Genomic DNA, 25214 nt, shown 5'->3' on the forward strand with positions numbered 1-25214 from the left:
CACCTGGCGTTCGCACAGCACACGGGCCTCTAGAATTTCGCCTTCATCGAATATCGGCCGCCGCGGCCGGGATCGAACCCGCGCCTTTCGGGTCAGCAGCCGAGCGCCGTAACCACTGAGCCACCGCGGCGGGGTTCAACATATGCACAGCGTTGCCATAAGTCAATTGAAATCATTTATACAGTAGAACGCGGTTGTTATCGAGTCCCGTTTCAAATTCACATACTCATAACTGCTCATGTACACATCAGTACACAAAGAAACTGCACGAAGTAGACCACAACGCATTCACTAGGTCCACCTTTTATTCAGTTCGAACCAACGAGCAACCCGAAAGGCCTCTCTGGAGGATGTTTGCTCTTCCTGAACAACAGATTGGATATTTACGACCTCTCGTATTGTTTTGACGGTGAGGGGCGCCTTATATGCTGTGAGCTTGCTATTTCAGGTGAAGAGTGGCGGATAATTTGGGTGGGTGTATGCGCCTGTTAATCAACGAGAGAGGGATATTATGTCGTTGGATAACGTTCTGTTCACGGATCGCAAAATCATATTGCTTGGTGATTTCAATTGTGTTTACAATGATGAGGACCGATCAGTGCTGCTTGTGCGTAAGGACCCTAGTCTGTTAACTATAATTTGCTCTGTGAACACAACCTTGTTGACATTGGGCGACAAAAATGCGATAGTGTTCGTTTCACGCATTTCCAATCTTCCTCAAGCGCTCGGCTAGACAAGATCTATGTTTCTGCTGTACTACGTCTAATGCGCATGGCATCTGGGTACGGCCGATTTTCTTTGGTGATCATTGCATAGTGTCCGCTCAGATAGGAAGGTGCAGCCTCGGTGGAAGCTCTGGAAGCTCAGTAATTATCTCCTGACAGATGAAATTTATCAGCGTGCCGTTGTTTGAAAGATACACGGGCACGTGGGGATCTTTCGGCCCTTCAGGAGTGGGATCTATTCAAGCAGGTGGCTAAAGGTTTGGGAATCGAAGCGTAAGCAAGAACCGCATTTCTGAAGCGTCATCACCTACGTGAGCTTGGACGTACCTTAAATGACCTGCATGAGCAAGAAAGAATTCATCCGGGGGCTTAAGTTGATGAAATAAACAATATCAAACCACAGTTGCAGCAGTTTATCACAGAAAAATATCAGGGGGCCTTAATTAGATCTAGGACGCGTAGGTTCCTTGAAGAGAAACCATCTCGTAGGGCATCAAGTAATGAAAGGCAGGATGCTCTTGCAAAGGAGGTATCAGAGATTCAATACAGTGGAAATACTCATAGTGACACACCGGGGATTCTCGTGGCTTTTTATGGCTGTTATGTGCGTCTTTTGGGAGATCGTGAGTCAGACTTCATTCGCTTCTATGATGCGTTTCCTCAACTTGGCGAAGAGCAGTGAGGTATAATCGAGGGTCCGCTTTGCTTGGATGAAGTCAAACTGGCTATTTCCGCTTTGCAGGGGCAGAAGTCTCCTGGCTCGGATGGATTTGAGTGGTTAAGTCTACAAAACGTTTTCGCCTTGCTTGGCGCTTGTCTTGTTGGAAGTCTTCAGAGTTGCTTACGATGTGGCTGTTTACCGCCCACTTTTGGCGCTGGTCATACCATGCTCATTCCGAAAAGCACAGATAAGAGCCAGTTGAGGTCTATTAAAGGGTATACCGTGTAATTTAACTGTGTAATGTAGACTATAAAATATTTGCAAAAATCCTTTCTTCTCGCTTGCAGGTTGTGCCACTGGATTTAATTGGCTCACATCACGCATGTAGCATTACAAAACTAATTCCTTTGGAATATACGGTGGGCTACTTAAATTGTATTTTAAACATATTTTGTATTCATGAATGCACTGAAAGTATGTAGAAAATACGTTCCTGTAATCTCATTCTTGGTCATCATCATCATCATCATCAGCCTGACTACGCCCACTGCAGGGCAAATGCCTCTCCCATGTCTCTCCAATTAACCCTGTCCTTCGCCAGGCGCGGCCACCATATTCCCGCAAATTTCTTAATCTCATGCGCCCACCTGATTTTCTGCCGCCCCCTGCTACGTTTGCCTTCTTTTGGAATCCACTCCGTTACCCTTATGAACCAGCGCTTATCTTGACTTCGCATTACATGCCCTGCCCAAGCCCACTTCTTCCTCTTGATTTCAACTATAGGATATTGTTGTGTCCCCTTATTGCTTTTGTGTGTGTGCGCCCCGGGCCCGCGTCCTCCTCCTAACGACAGTTCGCATCCTCCTCCTAACGATTACTCGCATCCTCCTCCTAACGACCACTCAATCCTCCTCCTAACGACCGCTTGCCCCTCGTCGCACGCTGTCGCCGGATGCCCCCCCACGGTGCGCCCCCCCACCCTCCTCCTGTTCTGGGAAGCCACTCCCTGCCGTGGACGCTTCTCCACTCCCTCCTTTCTTCGGGCGGCCAGTTCGGCTCCTGCCTCGGTCGACGCTGGTCGCACCCTCATCGGCTTTAAATAAACGAAGTCTTAAAGTACCGTGTGCGTCTTTCGCTGCATTCAACACAGCGACCGGACACGACAGTGGCGACGAGAAAGTGGATTCGACCCGCGCTACGCAACGCTATTGACAAGCCATGGCTACGCGAGGGTTTCCCCATCAGATACCAGAGTTCAACGGCTCATCGTGGTCATCGTGGGTTGGACGCCTTCAGTTCTACTTTGAAGCTAACAACATCACAGACCCAGCCTTGAAGAGGGCCAACCTGCTGACGCTGTGCGAGGAGCAGACCTACGATACTGTCTGCGCCCTTATTCAGCCAAGCACACCAGCGGCAGTATCTTACGACGACATCGTAAAAGCGCTGCAAAAGCACTACGACCCAAGGCCATCCGAGGTCTACAGCCGGGCTCGCTTCCAACGACGAGATCAACTGGGAGGAGAAACTGTGAGCGCCTACGTAGCCGCGCTCAAGAAGCTCGCTGCCGACTGCAATTTTGGAACGCTGTCGACAACAGCTACCGGGCAGGAGGGAGACGCAGCTTCTTCTGCTAACACCACCATGCTTCCCTTGGACGTGATGTTACGCGACAGATTTGTGTGCGGACTGAGTGACGAGTCACTGCAGCAGCGCCTGTTCGCTGAGAAGGACCTCACATTCAGCAAAGCTTACGACATCGCCGTTCGAGCGGAGAGCGCCGGTCACCAGCAGAGAGGGATTCGCCGGAACACCGAGCCGGTACACCAGACAAGCAACCAGGTGCGCAAGCCTTCTGTTGTTGTAAAATCGGTCAAAAAGGCACAACGCTGCTGGCGGTGTGACGACCAACACAACCCCCAGGGATGTCGATTCCAGTCAGCCACGTGTAATTTTTGCCACAAGCGAGGGCATATCGAAAGAGCATGCATTACGAAACGGAGACTTGCCAAGATAAAGTCACCTTCCCAGCCTAATCACAGCGTCAACGCCTCAGAGAATACGCCGCTATCTGATCTCCATGGAGCAACATCAGCAACACCATCTGTGTTGTACGACCTGAACACCATGAATCTCGGCACGCGACCGAAGATTTTTACAGAAGTAAGCGTACATCACCAGCTGATTAAGTTCGAGGTGGACTCCGGCGCAGCCTGTACTCTGATCAGTGAGGACACGTTCCGAACTTCATGGCCATCTGACGCACCCGCCCTGCAACAAGACGACACGCACCTGCGAACGTGGTCAGGACAGAATCTGCCACTATTGGGCTCTGCCAACGTGCAGGTTAACTACAACGGCCAGACCCATACGCTACCTCTGCTTGTTGTGAAGGGCACAGGATCAAGCCTTCTAGGGAGAAACTGGTTTTCTCCACTAGGCGTGATGATATGCGGCAAACATCAAAACGCCGATGCGCTAAGCCGTCTGCCACTAGACGCAACTGTTGACGAACCATTTCCACCAGGAGACGTTCTGATGTTCGAAGCACTGCCAGAACCTCCGCTTACAGCAGGCACAGTTGCAGCATCTACGCAGAAGTGCGCAGCTCTCCGGCTAGTTTACACAGCTGTTCAACAAGGCAACGTGCATAAACTCAAAGGGGACAACTTCGACGCTTACCGCAGGCGAGCTACAGAGTTGAGCACCCATCGCGGCTGCATCATATTTGGGTCCCGAGTTGTGATGCCGAGAGAACTACGCGCACAAGCTATGTCTCTCATCCACGCCGGACATCGGGGCATCGTTGCAATGAAAAAGTGTGCCAGAAGCTACATGTGGTGGCCTGGCATTGACAACGACATCGAAACAGTGGTGCGAGAATGCAAGCCTTGCCAGAGCAGCCGGAGCGCCCCGCCGAAAGCTCCTGTCCCAGAATGGGAAAAGCCAGACACACCATGGCACACACTGCACATTGATTTTGCAGGACCAATTGAGGGCTGCACTTTCCTTGTGGTCGTAGATGCCTACACAAAGTGGCTTGAGATAAGGCAAATGGGACAGACGACTTCGGCAGCAGTCATTGACAACCTCCGATCACTATTTGCAACGTTCGGCCTGCCGCGCAAGGTAGTGTCGGACAACGGAACACCGTTTGTGTCTGCGGAGATCCTCAAGTTTTATCGCGACAACGGGATCTCATCAGTTACATCGGCCCCCTACCACCCAGCGACAAACGGACAAGCCGAGCGCTACGTAGCCGAGCTAAAACGCGCCCTTGAAAGAGATCAGACAGGCTCGCTGCAGCGCCGCCTTGCGCGCTTTCTCTTCAAGCAGCACACGACGGTTCAGAGCACAACAGGCGAGACCCCCTCGAAAATGATGTTCGAGCGTGAAATGCGAACCCAGCTCACAGCCATCCTCCCCGAGCCAAAGGCAGAGACGTTCCGGGAAGAAAAAGCAATTCCGCGCTGCGGCACGCTTAATGAGGGGCAGCGCGTCCTCGCCCGACAGTTTCTGAAAAAGCCACGCTGGGAGGAAGCTACAATTGTCAGACGCATAGGCCTGCGCTCTTGGCTCGTCAACATACATGGCACAGTAGCACGCCGACATCTCAACCAGCTGCGTAGATTTACGACGCCGTCTGAGAGCTGTCCGCCAGCGGAGAGAACACGTGCACCATTTTCCCACATAGCCTGGCACCTCTTCCCGGAAGAAGAGACTTCGCCCAGGACAGACCCAGGAGACACAGCGAACAACAGCCAGCCTACAAGTGTTTCTCCCCCGAGCGCACAAAGCCAGCGCGCCTCCACGCGTGAGCGCCGACCCCCTGCACGATACCAGGCAACTTTCTAAGGGGGAAGGAAGTGTTGTGTCCCCTTATTGCTTTTGTGTGTGTGCGCCCCCGCGTCCTCCTCCTAACGACAGTTCGCATCCTCCTCCTAACGATTACTCGCATCCTCCTCCTAACGACCACTCAATCCTCCTCCTAACGACCGCTTGCCCCTCGTCGCACGCTGTCGCCGGATGCCCCCCCACGGTGCGCCCCCGCACCCTCCTCCTGTTCTGGGAAGCCACTCCCTGCCGTGGACGCTTCTCCACTCCCTCCTTTCTTCGGGCGGCCAGTTCGGCTCCTGCCTCGGTCGACGCTGGTCGCACCCTCATCGGCTTTAAATAAACGAAGTCTTAAAGTACCGTGTGCGTCTTTCGCTGCATTCAACACAGCGACCGGACACGACAGATATCATTAACGCGCGTTTGTTCTCTCACCCACTCCGCCCGCTTCCGATCTCTTAACGTTACACCTATCATTTTTCTTTCCATAGCTCGCTCTTTGTTAGCCTCCACGTTTCTACCCCATAGGTGAGTACCGGTAAGATACACCTGTTGTATACTTTTCTCTTGAGGGATATTGGTAAACTGCCATTCATGATCTGAGATAGCCTGCCATATGCGCTCCACCCCATTCTTATTCTTCTAGTTATTTCCCTCTCATGATCTGGATCAGCTGTCACTACCTGCCCTAAATAGACATATTCTCTTACTACTTCCAGCACCTGGCTACCAACTGCGAACTGCTGTTCCCTTGCTAGGCTGTTGAACATTACTTTGGTTTTCTGCATGTTAATTTTTAGCCCCACCGTTCTGCTCTGTGTGTCTAATTCATTGATCATGCTTTGCAGTTCATGTCCTGAGTGACTTAGCAAGGCAATGTCATCAGCGAATCGCAAATTTACTCCATTAACTCTTATCCCCAACTGTTCCCATTTCAGGTCCCGGAATACCTCCTGGAAACAGGCAGTGAATAGCATAGGCGAGATCGTGTCTCCCTGCCTGACACCTTTCCTTACTGAAATTTTATTGCTGACTTTGTGGAGAACTATGGTAGCTGTGCAATCGTTATAAATATCTTCCAATATTTTCTCATAACACTCTACTACACCCTGATTCCGTAATGCCTCCATGACTGCTGAGGTTTCTACTGAGTCGAATGCTTTCTCGTAATCAATGAACGCTATACGAGGTCTGTTAGAAAAGTATCCGACTTTATTTTTTTTTTTTTGCGAACACCTGATGGATATGAAACAAGCGCGCTTGCATCAGGCGACCTTGAACCTTCATGCGCATGCACGAATTTTTTCCCGCCTGCCGATAGCGTCAGTCGCTGGGACGCAGCATTTGAGTGAGGCAGTGCGCAGTGCTCTCGTCTGTTTTTTACTGCAAGGAAAATGGCGGAGTGAAGGAAGCAGCGCTACTGCATCAAATTTTGCCATAAACTGGGGCGACAGCCAAGTGGAAACCATTCGAAATATTCAGACGGCTTTCGGTGACGATGCTATGAGCAGCACACAGATTAAGCAGTGGTACAGTTGATTTAAAGATGGCCGCACATCGGTGGAGAACGAGCCACGCTCCAATCGGCCATCAACATGCCAAAATGACCAGGTCATTGCCGAACTGAACGCTAAGGTGATGCGGGACCGTCGCGTGACTATCCGAGAAATTGAGGAAGAGGTGGACATGAGCAATTTTTCCGAACATTCCATTATCACCGAAGATTTGGCCATGGAGAGAGTTGCGGCGAAATTCGTGCCGATCCTGCTCACGGTGGAGCAAAATCAGCTTCGTGTTGAAGTCTCACAGGACATGCTGGATTCCGCAAACAGTGACCCCGACTTCATCAATATCATAATCATTGCTGACGAGTCTTGGGTGTAGAGGTACGACCCGGAAACCAGATCCCAGTCGTCACAGTGGAAACATTCCACGTCACCAAGACTTAAGAAGGCCCGCCAAGTGCGCAGCAATGTGAAAGTGATGCTGAGTGCTTTCTTTGACACCCTCTGTGTGGCAGACCCCGAGTACGCACTCCACAGGGTCAAACAATGACCAAAGAGTACTACAGGGATGTCCTCCGTTGCCTACGTGATGCTGTGAGGCGCAAGAACCCGGAGCTGAGGTCAACAGGAAATTGGCGCACCCATCGCGACAATGCTCCCGCACATTCCTCGCACTCGATTCAGATTTTTTGCCGAAAAACCAGACTCCTGTAGTTCAACAGACTCCTTACTGTCCTGATATGGCCCCTGCGACTTCTGGCTTGTTCCCAAAATTAAAAGGCCATTGAAAGGAGCGCGATTTCAGACAAGGAAGAACATTATGGCTGCAACGACAGCTGAGCTAAACTCCATTCCGAAAGGGGCCTTTTCGGAATACTTCGCACAGTGGCAGCACCGCTGGGAGAAGTGTGTGGAGTCCCAAGTAGACTACTTTGAAGGTGACTAGGTTTGCAACGTTCCAGTTATGCAAGTTTTTTTTCTACGGCCAAAGGTCGGATACTTTTCTAACAGACCTCGTATATAGGGGCTGGTTATATTCTGCGCATTTCCCTTCTTGGTATTCGAAATATATTCTTCAAATATGCCAAAAATAGCACTTTTCAAATACGTGAATAATTATTTATGCAGTTTTAGCACCTTGTCAATGTATTAAAATTGTACTTTCGTAAATATGAAATTAATACATCCGAAGTATACTTCAATTCTAACAAACGGGCAGTCCTTTTAAACGTATTTGCAGCACACTTCCAGCTGTCGTTGAATAGCCGAGAGCTCGAAATCTCATTTCGGGAAATGGTATTTGCATCCCAACAAACACAAAACCTCCTCAAAATCTCCCAAAAATAACCCATCGGGACATTTGGAATCTCCCCAGGAGGTGCTCATTTTTCCCGAACACATCCAAAAAACGTCCCCACAACTAGCGATGTCCAAAAAGTTGTGCGTCCCATGGAAAGCCCCAAAAGGTTAATGCTCGATTTCTCGGCTCTGGTTCAATAAAATTATTCCTCCTTTTTCATGCAGCCTGCAGGCATCCAAGCGCACATATCTGCCAAATTTCAGGTGCATACTTACTTTACAGGTGATGTAATTCACCTGTCCACTTGTGTGAATGCGTGCTGGCTCGGCCGTTTCGCACTGTGAAATGTCCTAGCATTTTACACACAAAGGAAATTATGAATTCAAAAAGTCACCCCATCTTGCCCATATATAAGAACAAATAGCAGCACCACACAGAAGTCATTTCAGTTTACTAGCCGTACTCTTAGCACGGACTTGTAGCCTATTGTCCATACCGGCGACAGCACTATACACCACCACAATCAAAATGCAAGTCAAAGAAAAACAATACAGACGAATTGAAAGTCCGTGCTGAACAAAACTTCCGGTCAACGGCGCAAATTTGAATGAATACAAACAGCAGACGCAAACGTAGGCACCTTTTAATACACAATTTGTACGTAGCACTACGGCGCCATGCCGTAGTGCTATGATGGCCACTTTTTCTCTAGCTCTGAAAAATCTGCAAACTGAAGAAAGTAAAACAGAACATGGACTGGAAGTTGATGCACCTTAAACAAGTATTCTAAGGGCTACAAAAGCAGATATGCACACTCAAAAGCAAACGTACGTAAAGAGCAACTTGGATGACAAAACAAAAGGCGAGATAGCGTACGCTGCAGACACGCAGTTTCAGGTCATGGATTTTCTTCAAGTTAAAACCCCCCTCTCTCGGAACAAGCTTCAGCGACATGTTATCAAAACAGAAAAAAAAATAGTTCTACCAGGCGAAAATAAAAAAAAAGTGCGAAAAGGCCCTGCAGTATGTTTAAATAAATAAATAAAATAAACCAACATACCTTGACAACTCTGCCTACGGAAACCCAGGGATGAAATAGGAGGCTGCAACAGCTGAAACCATGAATTAAACGCAGCCTTCTGTCCTGCGCCTTCTCATAGCACAGCGAACGCTCAAACATCCTCGTAACGATCCTGGGAGTTTTTTCTTGTGACTAAGTGTGGGGATAAGACTGCTTGAAGCTAGGCGGGAGGGGGGACGTCTCGAGGCTGGTGCAGTGGCGCGCTGCATCCATGGTGCGGCAGACCGCGCATGCGGCACAGTCAGGCGTGAGAGTCGAGATCAAGGCACGATTAATCCGGTGCGGGAGAGTCAGTATAGCCACGCGAACACTGCACAAACTACACCGCTGCGACAGGATGGCTGGGCGGTGGCGAAGTAGGTAGAGTAGGCTAATCCATGGGCACTCGCAGAAAGAGAGTGGTGGGTCTCCGAAGGTCCTTCCCGCCTATGACCGTAGTTGAGAGCCACGCTTCCACCACCAACGCGCTGAAGTCGTCGGAGGCGCTGAGGAATGCAGGTGCGTATGAGGAGTCGCCTATTGCCACGAACTCCGCCGCCTCGAACAGCGGCATCAGTAGGGCCGTGAAGCTGCGCAAAGGACTTGCGATGCGCCGCCGCTGCATCAGTTCCAAAAGGAATGGTATGGGCACGCCGAGATGCGCGGGAAAACTGCCGTGAATTCGTAGCTACGAAGTCCACGACAGCCCAGTTGGCGTAGTGATAAGAGCAAGAACTGCCGCGCGCTGGGGCTTGTGCTCGAACGGCTGAGGCAGCGCGAATAACAGCGCGCAAAATGGCTTCCGTCCAGCGAGGAAGCCGGGCGAGCGACGGGAGGCCATTACTGCACTTCTGCTAGACAGCGGCGCAGGCGCCGATAGCCGGAGATGCCTGGAGGGGCCACCACACAATGTTGCAGTTGGACGGCAGCAGGGGAAACGCTAGAAGACGGGAAAGTTGGTGACCGCCGCTTACGGCGGCGCGATGAAAATGGAGACCGCCGCCACCTGCCTACAGCATGGAGCCGACGGCCCACGTGCAAGAAACGCATGCGCCGAGAGAGATGCGGGGCTAACTGCTTCCTTCGGCTGTTCGAATGAAACTGCCGTTTCATCTCTCAAAACGACGCGTGCAAGAGCAAAACCTCCTCTCGCCGCAGCTTGTGGCGCGAGGGAGAGAGAAAAGAAGGCGAGCAGTCGATTTTTGTTTCTTGTTGAAAATCATTGGTCCCAAAACGTTATGCCCAGTTACCTTTCTGGGACCAAAATCCATTAACTCGCTTTTGTTGCTCCTTAAAACTGCAGAAAAAACGTTTCTAGACCTTTAGTGGGAGCACTGCCTTTTTGCTTGTGTTTCTATGTCTTGCCCCTATGGTCTGGAAACGTTTGAGAAACGTCGTACTGGGACTGGGACATTCCATCCTTTCTAGGCGCACATGGGGAGGTCTTGTGCTTGTTGGGATGTTGTCAATGTATTTACGGCGCTCGTCCTGTGTTCTGTGTTTGTTCTACTGCGGTCTTCGTCTTTGCGCTGTCTGTTTACCTTTCAATATATGCACCACCAATCCGCCCGTTTAATTGTTTTGCAATTAATCCGTCCAAAGATTATTTAATTCTAGCAAATTGGCAGTCCGCATTAGCATATTTGCAACGCTCTTCAAGCTGCCGTTGAACAATCTAATGCTCGAAATCGAGTTTCGGGAAATCGCATTTTGGTGTTGACAATGTATGTAAGGTGTACTTTCGTAAATACGCAATCAATCCGTCTAAAGTAACCTTCAATTCTAACAAATGGGCAGTCCGCGTAAACATATCTGCTTTACACTTCAAGCGACCGTGGAACAATCTAAGGCTCGAAAGGACGTTTCAGGGAACAGTGAAAACTCTCCCTTTCCAGCAGGTAGGTAATCATCACTTATTTACACGAAGGCGCTAGACACCGCAGCGGACACGGGACAAGAAAGAAGACGACACAGGGCGGTACTTGCAACTAAAATTTTATTTGAAACTTCATGGCTTTATAAAGACAGAGGCACGTGTGATCTTACAATCAGGTAAAAAAGATGAATGAAAAGCAACAGATAGCAAAACCTAACTGACAACAATGCACAGGAAAGATATGCGCGTCACAATGTACAGAAATCAGACTTTAAAACGTTATGCAAAGCTCATCATGCGAGTCACAATCTACATAAATCAGAAGTGTTAAAAACCGTCGACCGCATGTGGAAGCAGAAAAACCACAAGACAAAGGAAGAAAAAGAACGTTAAAAGGAAGCCACCCAACCTGTTACCTGTCAAGGAAACCCAGTTCTTTTTGGAGGATGGAAACCGAAGGCGAACTAACGCATTCATCCGGTTGCGAGCGCAAGATGGCAATGGCCTCCACAATCTCTCTCTCGAGCTGCCCCTTCCTTCTTCCAACAATCTGGGTCTGGCTGAACTGAGGGCAACAACCCCGACACTTGCGGCAATGAACAGGCAGATTCGAACCCCCCGCCTCCCCCAAGGAACGCGCATGTTCTCTCAAGCGATCATTTAAGCACCTACCGGTTTGTCCAATATAAACACGCCCACAACTGAGGGGGATCTTGTAGATTACCCCTGTTGCACATGCGACACGCTTATTTTCTTCCAAATGTTTCTTGCCGCAAGTTCCTCGAATCGAGTCCCCTTTTCCCACTAGATTGCATAATCTAGAGAGCTTACAGGGTGCCGAAAATACAATGTCGATGCCATATTTGCCTGAAATCTTTTTGAGATTATGTGAAACCCTGTGCAGGTAGGGAATGACTTCCACTTTTTTCTGGCCGGCAGGTTCTTGGGAAGCAACTTTTTTCTTTTTACTGAGCTTATTGGCCACTGTTTCAGCAACCGCAGTTAACAGAAACCTCGGGTACCCTGCCTTTTCCAGCCGCTCTACTTGAAGGAAAAAACTGGACTTCAACATATGAGTGCATGATTTTAAAACTGCGGATCTAAAACAGGAGGAGGCAATACCCCGCTTTACCACCTTGGAGTGGGAGGAATCAAAAGGCAGCAATGCTTTCTTTGACCTAGGTTGGAAGGCCCAGCACACATGATCACTTCTGTTAAAAGATAACTTTAAATCCAGAAACTGAATGGATCCGTTTTGTGGAAGTTCTAGAGTGAATTTAAGAAATTGTGAACAGTTTGAGAATACACTTAAAATCATGCCAGCTACTTCTGTCAAAGAGTCATGAGAAGAAAGTTTCAAAATAATTAAAAAGTCGTCTACATATCTGATGATCTTTGCTATGAAAGGTTGGGTTAGCTTGAGCTCGAGCACTCGACCTAGACGCGCAAGAAATATTTCACACAGCACTGGCGCGACACTGGAACCTATACAAATTCCTTTTTTCTGCACATACAATTTCTCGCCAAAGGAAACAAAAGTAGAATCAAGATAAAAAGCGAGCAGCTCCATAAAAGAATCAGGCGACACACCACAGGTATTCTGGAATCCAACCACGCCGGTAACGTCAATCAGTTCTCTTACTGCACTGAAAAGTTCATCGTGCGGAATCGAGTAAAACAACTCTTCCACGTCGACGGACAACGCACAGTTGGCACTTGGAACACCAGAATTCAATGCTGCAACCAAGGTGTCAGACCCAGCTATCTTGAAAGGATCATCAGGCTTTAGTTGTCCCAAATGTGTTTTAAGGAACTTGCTTACTTGGGCCTGCCAGCTTCCTCTTTCTGTAACTATAGCCCTGAATGGGCACAGATCTTTATGCGTCTTTGCCGTGAAGAAGATGCTCAGAACGTTCAAATCACATCCCAGCACCTGTTTTGATAGCTTCTGTAGGTTGAGTTTATCTAAAAGAGCCACTGCCCTGCTCTTAACTTTGGAAGGTTTTTGAGATACAGGCTTAAAGTTCTTACTCACGGCACTGATGGCTTTTTCTTGAAATAGGCTCTGCGGAAGTACGGTGAAGCCACCTTCCTTGTCAGCCTGGACAAGAGCGAGGTCATTCTCCCGGAAGTAGCAGGCAACTTCACGCAGAACTTTCGAGCTACCAGACTTCTTGGTGAAATTCTTTCGCAAGCTTTCGACGCTTTCTAAAAGGCAGGATGTCCTCTCCTCAGCCGGAGCCTTGTTGGCCACTCTGTGCACGGACGCTAGAAGGTCATACTTGTCCACCGATGGTTCCAAGCTGTACTCGGGGCCATGCTGTAATACGGCCTCCACTTCTGCAGGAACTTTCGCGTTGCCGAGGAAGGTAACTGGAACAACGCCCACTTCTTTCCCTTTGCCCTTCCTTGCCCTTCCTTCTAGCGTCCGTGCACAGAGTGGCCAACAAGGCTCCGGCTGAGGAGAGGACATCCTGCCTTTTAGAAAGCGTCGAAAGCTTGCGAAAGAATTTCACCAAGAAGTCTGGTAGCTCGAAAGTTCTGCGTGAAGTTGCCTGCTACTTCCGGGAGAATGACCTCGCTCTTGTCCAGGCTGACAAGGAAGGTGGCTTCACCGTACTTCCGCAGAGCCTATTTCAAGAAAAAGCCATCAGTGCCGTGAGTAAGAACTTTAAGCCTGTATCTCAAAAACCTTCCAAAGTTAAGAGCAGGGCAGTGGCTCTTTTAGATAAACTCAACCTACAGAAGCTATCAAAACAGGTGCTGGGATGTGATTTGAACGTTCTGAGCATCTTCTTCACGGCAAAGACGCATAAAGATCTGTGCCCATTCAGGGCTATAGTTACAGAAAGAGGAAGCTGGCAGGCCCAAGTAAGCAAGTTCCTTAAAACACATTTGGGACAACTAAAGCCTGATGATCCTTTCAAGATAGCTGGGTCTGACACCTTGGTTGCAGCATTGAATTCTGGTGTTCCAAGTGCCAACTGTGCGTTGTCCGTCGACGTGGAAGAGTTGTTTTACTCGATTCCGCACGATGAACTTTTCAGTGCAGTAAGAGAACTGATTGACGTTACCGGCGTGGTTGGATTCCAGAATACCTGTGGTGTGTCGCCTGATTCTTTTATGGAGCTGCTCGCTTTTTATCTTGATTCTACTTTTGTTTCCTTTGGCGAGAAATTGTATGTGCAGAAAAAAGGAATTTGTATAGGTTCCAGTGTCGCGCCAGTGCTGTGTGAAATATTTCTTGCGCGTCTAGGTCGAGTGCTCGAGCTCAAGCTAACCCAACCTTTCATAGCAAAGATCACCAGATATGTAGACGACTTTTTAATTATTTTGAAACTTTCTTCTCATGACTCTTTGACAGAAGTAGCTGGCATGATTTTAAGTGTATTCTCAAACTGTTCACAATTTCTTAAATTCACTCTAGAACTTCCACAAAACGGATCCATTCAGTTTCTGGATTTAAAGTTATCTTTTAACAGAAGTGATCATGTGTGCTGGGCCTTCCAACCTAGGTCAAAGAAAGCATTGCTGCCTTTTGATTCCTCCCACTCCAAGGTGGTAAAGCGGGGTATTGCCTCCTCCTGTTTTAGATCCGCAGTTTTAAAATCATGCACTCATATGTTGAAGTCCAGTTTTTTCCTTCAAGTAGAGCGGCTGGAAAAGGCAGGGTACCCGAGGTTTCTGTTAACTGCGGTTGCTGAAACAGTGGCCAATAAGCTCAGTAAAAAGAAAAAAAGTTGCTTCCCAAGAACCTGCCGGCCAGAAAAAAGTGGAAGTCATTCCCTACCTGCACAGGGTTTCACATAATCTCAAAAAGATTTCAGGCAAATATGGCATCGACATTGTATTTTCGGCACCCTGTAAGCTCTCTAGATTATGCAATCTAGTGGGAAAAGGGGACTCGATTCGAGGAACTTGCGGCAAGAAACATTTGGAAGAAAATAAGCGTGTCGCATGTGCAACAGGGGTAATCTACAAGATCCCCCTCAGTTGTGGGCGTGTTTATATTGGACAAACCGGTAGGTGCTTAAATGATCGCTTGAGAGAACATGCGCGTTCCTTGGGGGAGGCGGGGGGTTCGAATCTGCCTGTTCATTGCCGCAAGTGTCGGGGTTGTTGCCCTCAGTTCAGCCAGACCCAGATTGTTGGAAGAAGGAAGGGGCAGCTCGAGAGAGAGATTGTGGAGGCCATTGCCATCTTGCGCTCGCAACCGGATGAATGCGTTAGTTCGCCTTCGGTTTCCATCCTCCAAAAAGAACTGGGTTTCCTTGACAGGTAACAGGTTGGGTGGCTTCCTTTTAACGTTCTTTTTCTTCCTTTGTCTTGTGGTTTTTCTGCTTCCACATGCGGTCGACGGTTTTTAACACTTCTGATTTATGTAGATTGTGACTCGCATGATGAGCTTTGCATAACGTTTTAAAGTCTGATTTCTGTACATTGTGACGCGCATATCTTTCCTGTGCATTGTTGTCAGTTAGGTTTTGCTATCTGTTGCTTTTCATTCATCTTTTTTACCTGATTGTAAGATCACACGTGCCTCTGTCTTTATAAAGCCATGAAGTTTCAAATAAAATTTTAGTTGCAAGTACCGCCCTGTGTCGTCTTCTTTCTTGTCCCGTGTCCGCTGCGGTGTCTAGCGCCTTCATGTCTCACCAACTGGCCTACACAGCTACCCTCCTAACTTATTTACACTACGTGCGGAGAACGTGATAGCATTATACCGACAATGGCGCCTTGGGTAGTTTCGGGCCCGAATATGCCAGCGAAAAGGACCCCGACAGGCAAGGTCGACCGGCTCCCTAAGACGTCCGTGTATCTTATGGTTGACAGTTCGACTCCTGACCTCCGCCTAACGCAAGTTTCAACTAGCAACTCGATTCCTAATCTCCCCCAGATTCCAACGCGATCAATACGGCATTTCTGCAATAATTTGGGCGCCCACAGCTTTTGCGCAAAAAAACGCCTCACCGGGCAAGATGGTGCGTCGCTCTTGGTGGGTATAAATAAGGCAAGCTGAGCATTTGACGCGGGTTAACTGCCTGAGCCATGCCTGGACGGTGCAGTGAGCGCGGCTTCGGCCGCTTATCTGTTTTTTCCACTACGTGGCTGGATGCCGCATTCCGGCTTTCCGAGACGAGCGCGAGTGAAGCCACCGGAAGTTGGACGGCTTGTCCCGGAAGTCGGTTGTCTGCTGTGTATTTCAATGCTAAAAGTCGCGTCTTTCGCCCTTTTGTTCTCAGTTTTTTGCGTTGTTCTCGTGTAATGTCTGAAAGGAACAAGCAAGCTGAACGCGAGAAATGAGAGCATTGTGTGCAGAACCCTGCAGTTTCAGAGGCACCGAAGAAAACAGGCACGTGCATTAAACACTATATTCTTGTTTGGTTCGTGTCTTCCGATCGTGAAGTGAAAGTGAAGTGAAGTAGTGAAATGACGATCAGGCTAGGACATCTTAAAAGTGAATTTTCGAGCAGCAAAGAAAAGGCACAGCGCGAGAGGAACGACTGACAAGAAAGACGAATGCTGCAGTGCGCGTGAGAAGCGCTGTTAGAAGTCAACTGCACCAATCACTACGAATTAAAGCCAATTCAGGCTTAACTTTCTACAATATACGAAACAGTACATCACACGCTCCGTCTAAAAAGCAGTACCATACCTTTTGGAGGCGCTAATGCGAACCAAACGAACACCTTCGTCACCTCACCAGATAGTAACCTAGCCTTCGCTCCGGTTCGGTCTACACATCATTCGGTAAAATGGTCGCTGCAAAGTCAGATGCGTGGTGAATGTTTCCACCTATTCTTTCTTATATTTATCCCCCATTGATAGCATAACTTGGGCTTGAGCGTGGGAACAAGCATCATAGTAAAGCGCAGAGTTGGCGAAGCTAGGCAAATGAGACGACACCGAGCCGAGTAGACGAGGCTCCATACTTGCAGCGTGTAGCGACGTCCTGTCGTCTGCTAGTGTCGTCCCATTGCTATGTGGGAGAACAAAACTGGAACTGAAAAACCGTGCTGAGGTCCGATTTCATGCACTGTCAAAGGCTGACTTCCGGGACAAGGCCGCTTACTTCCGGTGGCTTCACTTTACTTTCGGGCGCCCGATGCGGCATCCAGCTCCCCTAGTGGAGATCAGTCGTTTTTTCACCCAGTGCCCGCTTCGGCGGACGCGGTTGTTGTTGCGATGCGCTCCTTTTCTCTTCTTTTTCTTTCTTCTGATCTTTTAACACTCCTCTATCTGCACGTGGCAGCGGTGGTGGTTCGGCTCGAGCCAGTAGGCAGGGCCGTGCAATTCCTACAAATACAACGGCGCTTCTCGCAGCATTTCTTGTTGGTTGCGGCACATTCGTCATGATCTGCTGTGTGTCGGTATATTTGCCGTTCCCACTTCGTCACGTGACCATAGAGTTTCTTACTATTACCTAGAGCAGGGGTTCTCAAACTGGGTTCCGCGGAACACAGGGGTTCCGCGGGCTGTCTTCTTGTGTTCCGCGAGAACCCTCACCGGCCCTGACCCGGCAGCTGATATGAGACTGGCTCTGAGTGCTATTGAGCCACGCTTTGACTTGCTCTTAAAAGGGAAGCAGTACCACCCATCACATTAGTATTTGTATTAATCTGTGCAATAAACATTTAACTTTTGCAACTCTCTCTTTGCAAAAATGCACTCGACAACATTGCTGGTAAGTGAAAGCAAAGGGGGGGGGGGGGGGGGGGTTCCCTGGAACTTATTGAAGGCTTTTGGGGTTCCTCCAAGCAAAAAAGTTTGAGAACCCCTGACCTAGAGGGAAGCTGGCGGCGCTGCACTTCAGCCACCATGGACGCTCAAAGCATCATGGGGCGGTGAGCTACTTGTTGCGGAACAGTCGTAATTTTTCGGGAACATGGAGTGGCACTACTAAGACGTGTCATTCCGAAAACGTTGTTCGTGTGTGCGCAGACGACTTTCGCGCGAACGCAGTGTGCAAAACCCATAGTAGTGAAAACGCGGCAGCACACGATGCCAATAAGGTTTCACATTTCTGAAATTCCATTAAAAACCTCTTATAGTGTTTAAGCAACAAGAATTTTTTTAAAACATATTTACTTTTAGAGGTGCGCTTGTTAATTACGAAATATTAGTTTTTGTAGTGTTCATCACTGGGCCAATAGGAGAGCTAGCCATGCCTTATTTTGGACGAACTTTGCACTTAAATGCTTTTCTGCTCGTTTGTTGCAATTTACAGACAGGATATTGAATGCTAGGACATTCTTGATTATCGAATAGCGCTTATTTTTGCATTATTTTTTGGCCAAAAGTTGAAATTCCGCAACAATCACCGCCCCATGATGCTTTGAGCGCCCATGGTGGCTGAAGCGGTCGCGAGGGGTCTCCATGCAAACTCCCATAGACAGGATGCCAGCTTTCCCTCTAGGTAATAGTAAGAAACTCTATGCACGTGACCTTATATCACACACCTCTTGATTGATGATGACTGCGCGTGTCAGTGTCTTCAGTAGTTAACCCGTCTCATTCTGTGAAGCCGTCCACTAGACATTCCTTCAAGCTAATATGCTTTTAATTAGGGGTGTGCGAATATCAAATTTTTCGAATACGAATCGAATACGAATACTTGGTTCCGAATATCGAATAATCAAGGACAGACGTATTTAACCACTCTAAAACATTATTTGAACATCCAAGAACATCACAGTTCAACTATGAGTGAAGAAATAAACACAAAAGATGTGTGTGGCTGCACAAAAAGTATCAGTCTCGAACATTATTCTTAGAGGAGTGGAACATAAAAGGTTGACGTGAAGGAAAACCGGCTGCTCCACATGGTCAGGCAGAAGTAGTTAGTTCCCTTCTAGCTGAAGCAACTTCTCCAGCCACAAAAATGCCCTCTCAATTGGCTCTGGGCAAAAGGATTTGCCGGGCTAGTTGGTTCATTTCTGAAATAAAGATTTAACTGCGCGAAAGGGTTAGGACACAAGGGGTACACATTCACGACACTTTGAAGCGCAGCTTCGACACTTAGAAGCGCGCTTCCAAGTGTCGTGAATGTGTCTCCCTTGTGTCGTAACCCTTTCGCAGAGTTAAATCTTTATTTCATATTTGCTCTGGGCGTTGCCATATTGTTATGTCTCTGTCAATAGGACTTGCGGACCGATATGAACGCCGGTGCTCGCAATAGAATATTCGGCTGGGTACGAATATTCGCGTCGGGTCAAATATTCGAAACAATACGAATACTTGGATTTCGAATCGAATACGAATAGTAAAAATATAATATTCGAATTATATTCGAAAATTTCGAATATTCGCACACCCCTACTTTTAATGCATTAAATGTATATTTACAGTCTATTTCGAATGTACTCTAATATATTTAATGTATATTTTAGTATATTTTTAATACATTATAAATATGCTAAGCGGGAAAAAATGTACTTTTCGCGTATATTTAAGAACGTTCAAAACATTCTTCCTAGTATACTTAGAAAGCATTCGTATTGAGTTTAAGCATAGGGACAAAAAATGCGAATAAAATATGAAATTAATAGTTTGAAATGCATTTTTAGCACATCCACTTTTTCGCTAAGGGAGGCCGCATTATCCAATCTCATACATATTCAAGCGGGTAGACGACAATGAGCGATGGCACGAGTGGGAGGAGAGGAAGACGACAACGAAGTTCGGACTGTGTTCTCGGTGCCGCTCGCAGCTGTTTTTTTCTATCTGTAAATATTTGTAAATATATTCTTTCTCGCAACATATTTGGTGGAGGTGCGGATTTCCCCTACGCCTACCGACGACGGAGCTCCGCAGCGGCCGCCAGTTGCCTTCACTCATCATGACCCAAGACGCCTCCCAGCAAACCTCAGCCCCGGCCATGACATCACTCGTTCTTTCTCCCCCTCGTGACCCTGGGACATTTTCTGGTACCGACAACACTGACGTCGACGACTGGATCAACATGTACGAACGTGTGAGTACCTACAACCGCTGGGATCATCTTCTATCTAAAAGACACCGCCCGGGTCTGGTATGAGACGCACGAAGACCATCTGACCAGCTGGGACGTGTGCAAAGAGAAACTGTGCGAATTGTTTGGTCGGCCGCTCGGCCGAACACTTGCCACTAAGAAGGACCTCGCCTCCCGAGCTCAAACTTCTACGGAGTCCTATGTGTCGTACATTCAGGATGTGTTGGCCCTCTGCCACAAAGTTGACGCCAACGTGCCCGAGTCTGACAAAGTCGGCCACGTGTTGAAGGGAAATCGCCAACGATGCCTTCAACTTGCTCGTATACAAGAGCTGCACTACAGTCGACGGAATTATTAAGGGATGTCGACGCTTCGAGGAAGCCAAAAGCCGGCGTATTAGCCAGCCGTACACACGCCTCCCCAACACGGCTGCGACTTCCTCATGTGAAGACCTGCGGCACCGGGAAACTCCAGCGCCTCCCGAAAATGTGACCCGCATCATCCGACGCGAGCTCGAAGCTATGACCCCTGCCCCCCTGCTTCTACATGATGGCGACAACCGCTTGCCTACCATCTCTCTGGTACAAGCCGTTGTCCGCAAAGAGCTTTCAAACATTGGTCTCCACTCCGTCAGCCCCGTACGGCCTTCACCACCACCCGAAATCACTGCGATTGCTCCTGGACGACCTTCGTACTTCACTCCACGTCGGCGAAACCCTAACGACTGGCGGACAACCGACGACAGGCCCATTTGTTTCCTCTGCCACCGCATTGGCCACATCTCCCGCCACTGTCGAAATTATTGGTCCCGTCGCAGCACATACCGTCCTCTAACCTCCCACCGCGACGACGAACAGCCCAGCCACTACACGCCCCCTTCAGCCCAGCACAGTGCTACAGTCGACGGCCAGATTCCCCGCTACAGCCGCTCGCCGTCCCCCCTGCGTCGACAGTCTCGTTCGCCCCAACGCCGTCGCTCCTCTCCTGGCCCCTACGGACGCTCGCAAGCGGAAAACAAGACGCTGCAGTGTCTGGAGGTGATGCTACAGTACAGCCCCAGTCCCAAAATCCTCGATTAGCCCTTCGCGCACACCATAATTTGCTCGCCATTCATGTCGATGGAGTGCCTGTGAGAGCCCTGATCGATACAGGCGCGCACGTATCCGTCATGAGTTCAACCCTACGACGCCGCCTCCGAAAAGTACTGATCCCTGCGCCCACAGCCGTTCTCCGCGTTGCAGACGGCGGAACGCCTCCTGTTGTTGGACTATGCACAGCCCGTGTGACCATATCCGGCCGCCATACATCCGTTCTGTTCTCTGTTCTGGACCAGTGCCCTCATGAAGTCATTCTTGGCCTCGACTTCCTGTCTGAGCATTCAGCCCACATTAACTGCGCCACTTTGACCTTCCTATTTCTGCTGAGTCGCCGTCCCCAGTTATACCCCGTCTTTGTGCTGTCGACTTTGTCCGTCTACCGCCTCAAGTCGCTACTTACATTTCTTTCTCATCTGTTCCCCTGTACCTGATGGTCACTACGTAGTCACTTCGGAACTTGACGTCGCCCTGACGCGCAGCATTGCGCTTCCACACATTGTATTTACAATGTCGGCCAACCGAGCGTACCTTCCGGTCCTAAACTTTGGTTCATCCATCCAACCGCTCCCGCAAGGCATCTCACTCGCCACGCTGTGCCCCGCTGCCGAATGTGTGATATCAGTGGTGGACAGCTGCTTACCTTCCACTCATCAATGCCGGTTGCCTGCGGCCCCATCAACAGAGAAACCAACGGACGACTACGCCGATATATGATCGCTTCTGACCTACCGCCGATGCAAGCTCGCGATTTTAGGTGCTTCTTCACATCTTTGTGCGACATCTTCGACTTTGATAGCCGTGTTTTGGCTCGTACCTTTGTGGTGACGCATCACAGAAACACCGGTGATTCCGCTCCTCTCCGCAGACGTCCGTACCGAGTGTCCAGCGCCGAACGCACCGTCATAAATCAAGACGTGGACAAGATGCTCGCAAAAGACATCATCGAGCCCTCGTCAAGTCATTGGGCTTCACCAGTCGTCCTGGTGAAAAAGAACGACGGCAGCTGGCGCTTCTGCGTTGATTATCGGCACCTCAACCGCATCACAAAAAAAGACGTATATCCTCTCCCGAGGATCGATGATGCATTAGATTGCCTCCACGGCGCCAAATATTTCTCTTCAATTGATCTTCGATCGGGGTACTGGCAAATTGCCGTTGATGAAAAGGACCGCGAGAAGACCGCCTTCGTGACGCCTGATGGCTTATACCAGTTTAAAGTCATGCCGTTCGGCCTCTGTAACGCCCCGGCTACCTTCGAACGAATGGTGGACATCCCTACTTCGCGGCTTTAAATGGTCCACCTGCCTCTGTTAACTAGACGATGTTGTGGTTTTCTCGCCTACTTTTGCCACGCACCTCGAGCGCCTCTCCAATATTCTGACAGTGTTTCGTAACGCCGGACTTCAGCTGAACTCATCGAAATGCAAGTTCGGTCGCCGCCAACTCTATTCTCGGACACCTCGTTGACGCTTCTGGTGTACACCCAGATCCCGTCAAAATTCAAGCTGTGAAGGACTTTCCTCTTCCAAGGTCGTCGAAAGATGTGCGCAGCTTTGTCGGCTTGTGCTCGTATTTTCGCCGTTTTATCAAAGATTTCGCCGGCATCGCTCGTCCCCTCACCGATCTTTAGAGAACTCATTTTCATCCCTCGTTCATTTGCTGACCACTCCGCCCATCTTAGCACATTTTGACCCGTCGTCTCCCACAGAGGTTCGCACCGACGCCTCCGGATATGGAATCAGCGCCGTGCTAGCCCAACGTCAGCAGGGTCATGATCGAGTCATCGCTTATGCCAGCCGCCTGCTTTCAGCCGCAGAGAAAAATTACACCATTACTGAGCGCTAGTGTCTCGCCCTTGTCTGGGCACTAGCTAAATTCAGACCCTACCTGTTCGGCCGTTCATTCGCCGTTGTCATTGATCACCACGCTCTCTGTTGGCTGTCTTCACTAAAAAATCCCACCGGTCGCCTTGGTCGCTTGGTTTTGCGCCTCCAAGAATACTCATACTCCGTCGTGCACAAGCCAGGGCGTCATCACCAGCACGCTGACTGTTTATCCCGATACCCTGTGGAGCCACCTGACCTAGAAGACGCTGAGGCCCTGCCCTGCCTCTTAGCTATCTCTGATCTTGCCGATATTGCCAACGAACAGCGCCACGACTCATATTTACGACCTATCTTTGATGACGTCCGTTCTGCAAACCGATCTCCGTCTCTGAACCTTTATGTGCTCCAGAACGGCATTTTGTATCACCGCAACCTACGCTCCGATGACCCTCCGCTCCTGCTCGTGATACCCCAACGTCTACGCTCTTCTGTCCTTGAAGAATTGCACGATCTGCCGACAGCCGGTCACCTTGGCGTGTCCCGCACGTATACGCTCGGGTGTAGCACCGCTTCTTTTGGCCTGGTCTGTATCGTTCCGTCAAGCGTTACGTGGCCGCTTGCAACCTGTGTCAACGTCAGAAAAGGCCCTCCACTTTGCCTGCTGGTCTTCTGCAACCCATCGACATACCTCCGGAACCTTTTCACCGTGTTGGCCTCGACCTTCTTGGCCCTTTTCCGACGTCCCTCTTCGGCAGCAAGTGGATCGCTGTCGCAACTGATTATACGACTCGGTACGCCATCACGCGTGCTTTGCCGTCCAGCTGCGCTACCGATGTCGCCGATTTTCTTCTACAAGACGTCATACTTCACCATGGCGCCCCTCGTCAACTGCTCACCGACCGCAGTTCAGGAGAGCAAGCTGCCGGGCTAGTTGGTGAAGCATGTTAAATTGAATTCAGCGCAAAAAAACAGACAAGGGACAAAGAGAGACACACTGAGACAACACGAGCGCTGTAGTCACAAGAAGTCACAAGAAGTTGCCGATTTTGTGCAGAATAACGATCGGATGGATTTAGCCTTTTCCATTGACATCCAAGACTTGTTCTATTCTGTTCCACATGCTGAGCTGTTAGCTTCGGTCAGAGAAAGCATTGAAGGCTCGGGGGCTGTGGCTTTTCAGAACTCAGCTGGTATCTCGGTAGACAATTTTTTAAAATTACTAGAATACTACCTGCAGGTAACTTTTATCTCTCATGACAACGAGTTTTTTCTGCAGCGTAAGGGCATTTGTATCGGCTCATGTGTAGCTCCCATTTTATGTGACATATTTTTATCTTCAATTGACCGCCTTCTTGCACGGACTTTTCAAGGGGGGCCAGTTTTTAAAGTTTTTAGATATGTTGATGACTTTTTAATTATTTTAAGGTCAGGGAACTTTACATCCCTTGACCATATAGTTTCACTGGTTTTATCTACTTTTAATCAACTGGGGAAAGGTTTAGTTTTTACCCATGAACTACCTGAAAGTCAGACTTTGCGTTTTTTAGACCTTAAGCTCACGTTCTGCCGAGACCATACCTGCTGGATGTACTCCCCCCGAGCCAACAAAGAGTTGCTCAGCTTTGATTCCGCTCATTCCAAGGTGGTAAAGCGAGCTATTGCGTCGCTTTGCCTGGAATCTGCGCTTCGAAAATCCTGCCCACATAAAATGCTAGAGAGTTTGAACGATCAGGTTTCGCGACTTTCAGTAGCAGGCTTCCCTGGCCCGGTCATTTCAGCTGTTGCCGAAACCCTCCTGCAGAAGCATAAAGGCGCCCAGAAAAGACTTGAAACCCCTTCTTCTAAGCCGGTGGTGGTCCCTTATGTACACCAACTCTCTCACAACCTCAAAAAAGTGGCTGGCAGGCACCACGTGCCCTTGGTATTCTCAGCTCCAAACAAGCTGTCCAAGCTATGCCCTCGCATTACTGGTTGTGCCGGCAGGGGCTGCAACAAAAAACATGGGTTCGCCTACGCCAAATGTGCAATAGGTGTGGTGTACTGCATCCCCCTCTCATGTGGGGCTTCATACGTTGGCCAAACTGGCCGCTGTATTAATGACCGGCTACGGGAGCATGCCAAAAACATAGAAAATAACGACACGAATGTGAATCTTGTGCGGCACCTTGCTTCGTGTAAATGTAGGGCGGGATTAGAGAAGACCACGATTCTTGGCAAGAGCGGTAATGATAAGGCAAGGCTCGTTTTAGAAGCTTATTATATCAGAAAGCTGTCCGAACGTTGTGTCAGTGACACGTCGGTACACATATACTCATCTGAATGTGCTTTTTTAGATTCGTTTTTTGATTAACTCGTTTGC

At 49.1% G+C, this 25214-nt stretch overlaps 1 protein-coding gene across 2 annotated transcripts in view; it reads right to left on the minus strand.

The window, feature by feature from the left end:
- ProRS-m (prolyl-tRNA synthetase 2-like protein, mitochondrial) overlaps nucleotides 1-25214 on the minus strand; it is a 72551-nt gene that overhangs the window by 31191 nt on the left and 16146 nt on the right. The window contains exon 1 of one of the 2 annotated variants that reach the window (XM_089558354.1): nucleotides 15933-16007. The exons of the other annotated variant lie outside the window; for it this stretch is intronic. The gene's annotated coding sequence lies outside the window, so the exon portion shown is untranslated. Of the gene's footprint in view, nucleotides 1-15932; nucleotides 16008-25214 lie in introns of those variants that run through there. 2 annotated transcript variants of the gene reach the window in all.

Source organism: Amblyomma mixtum, chromosome 8 (genome assembly GCF_055824585.1).
Source record: "Amblyomma mixtum isolate Tamu chromosome 8, ASM5582458v1, whole genome shotgun sequence".
NCBI classification, from domain to species: Eukaryota; Metazoa; Arthropoda; class Arachnida; order Ixodida; family Ixodidae; genus Amblyomma; species Amblyomma mixtum.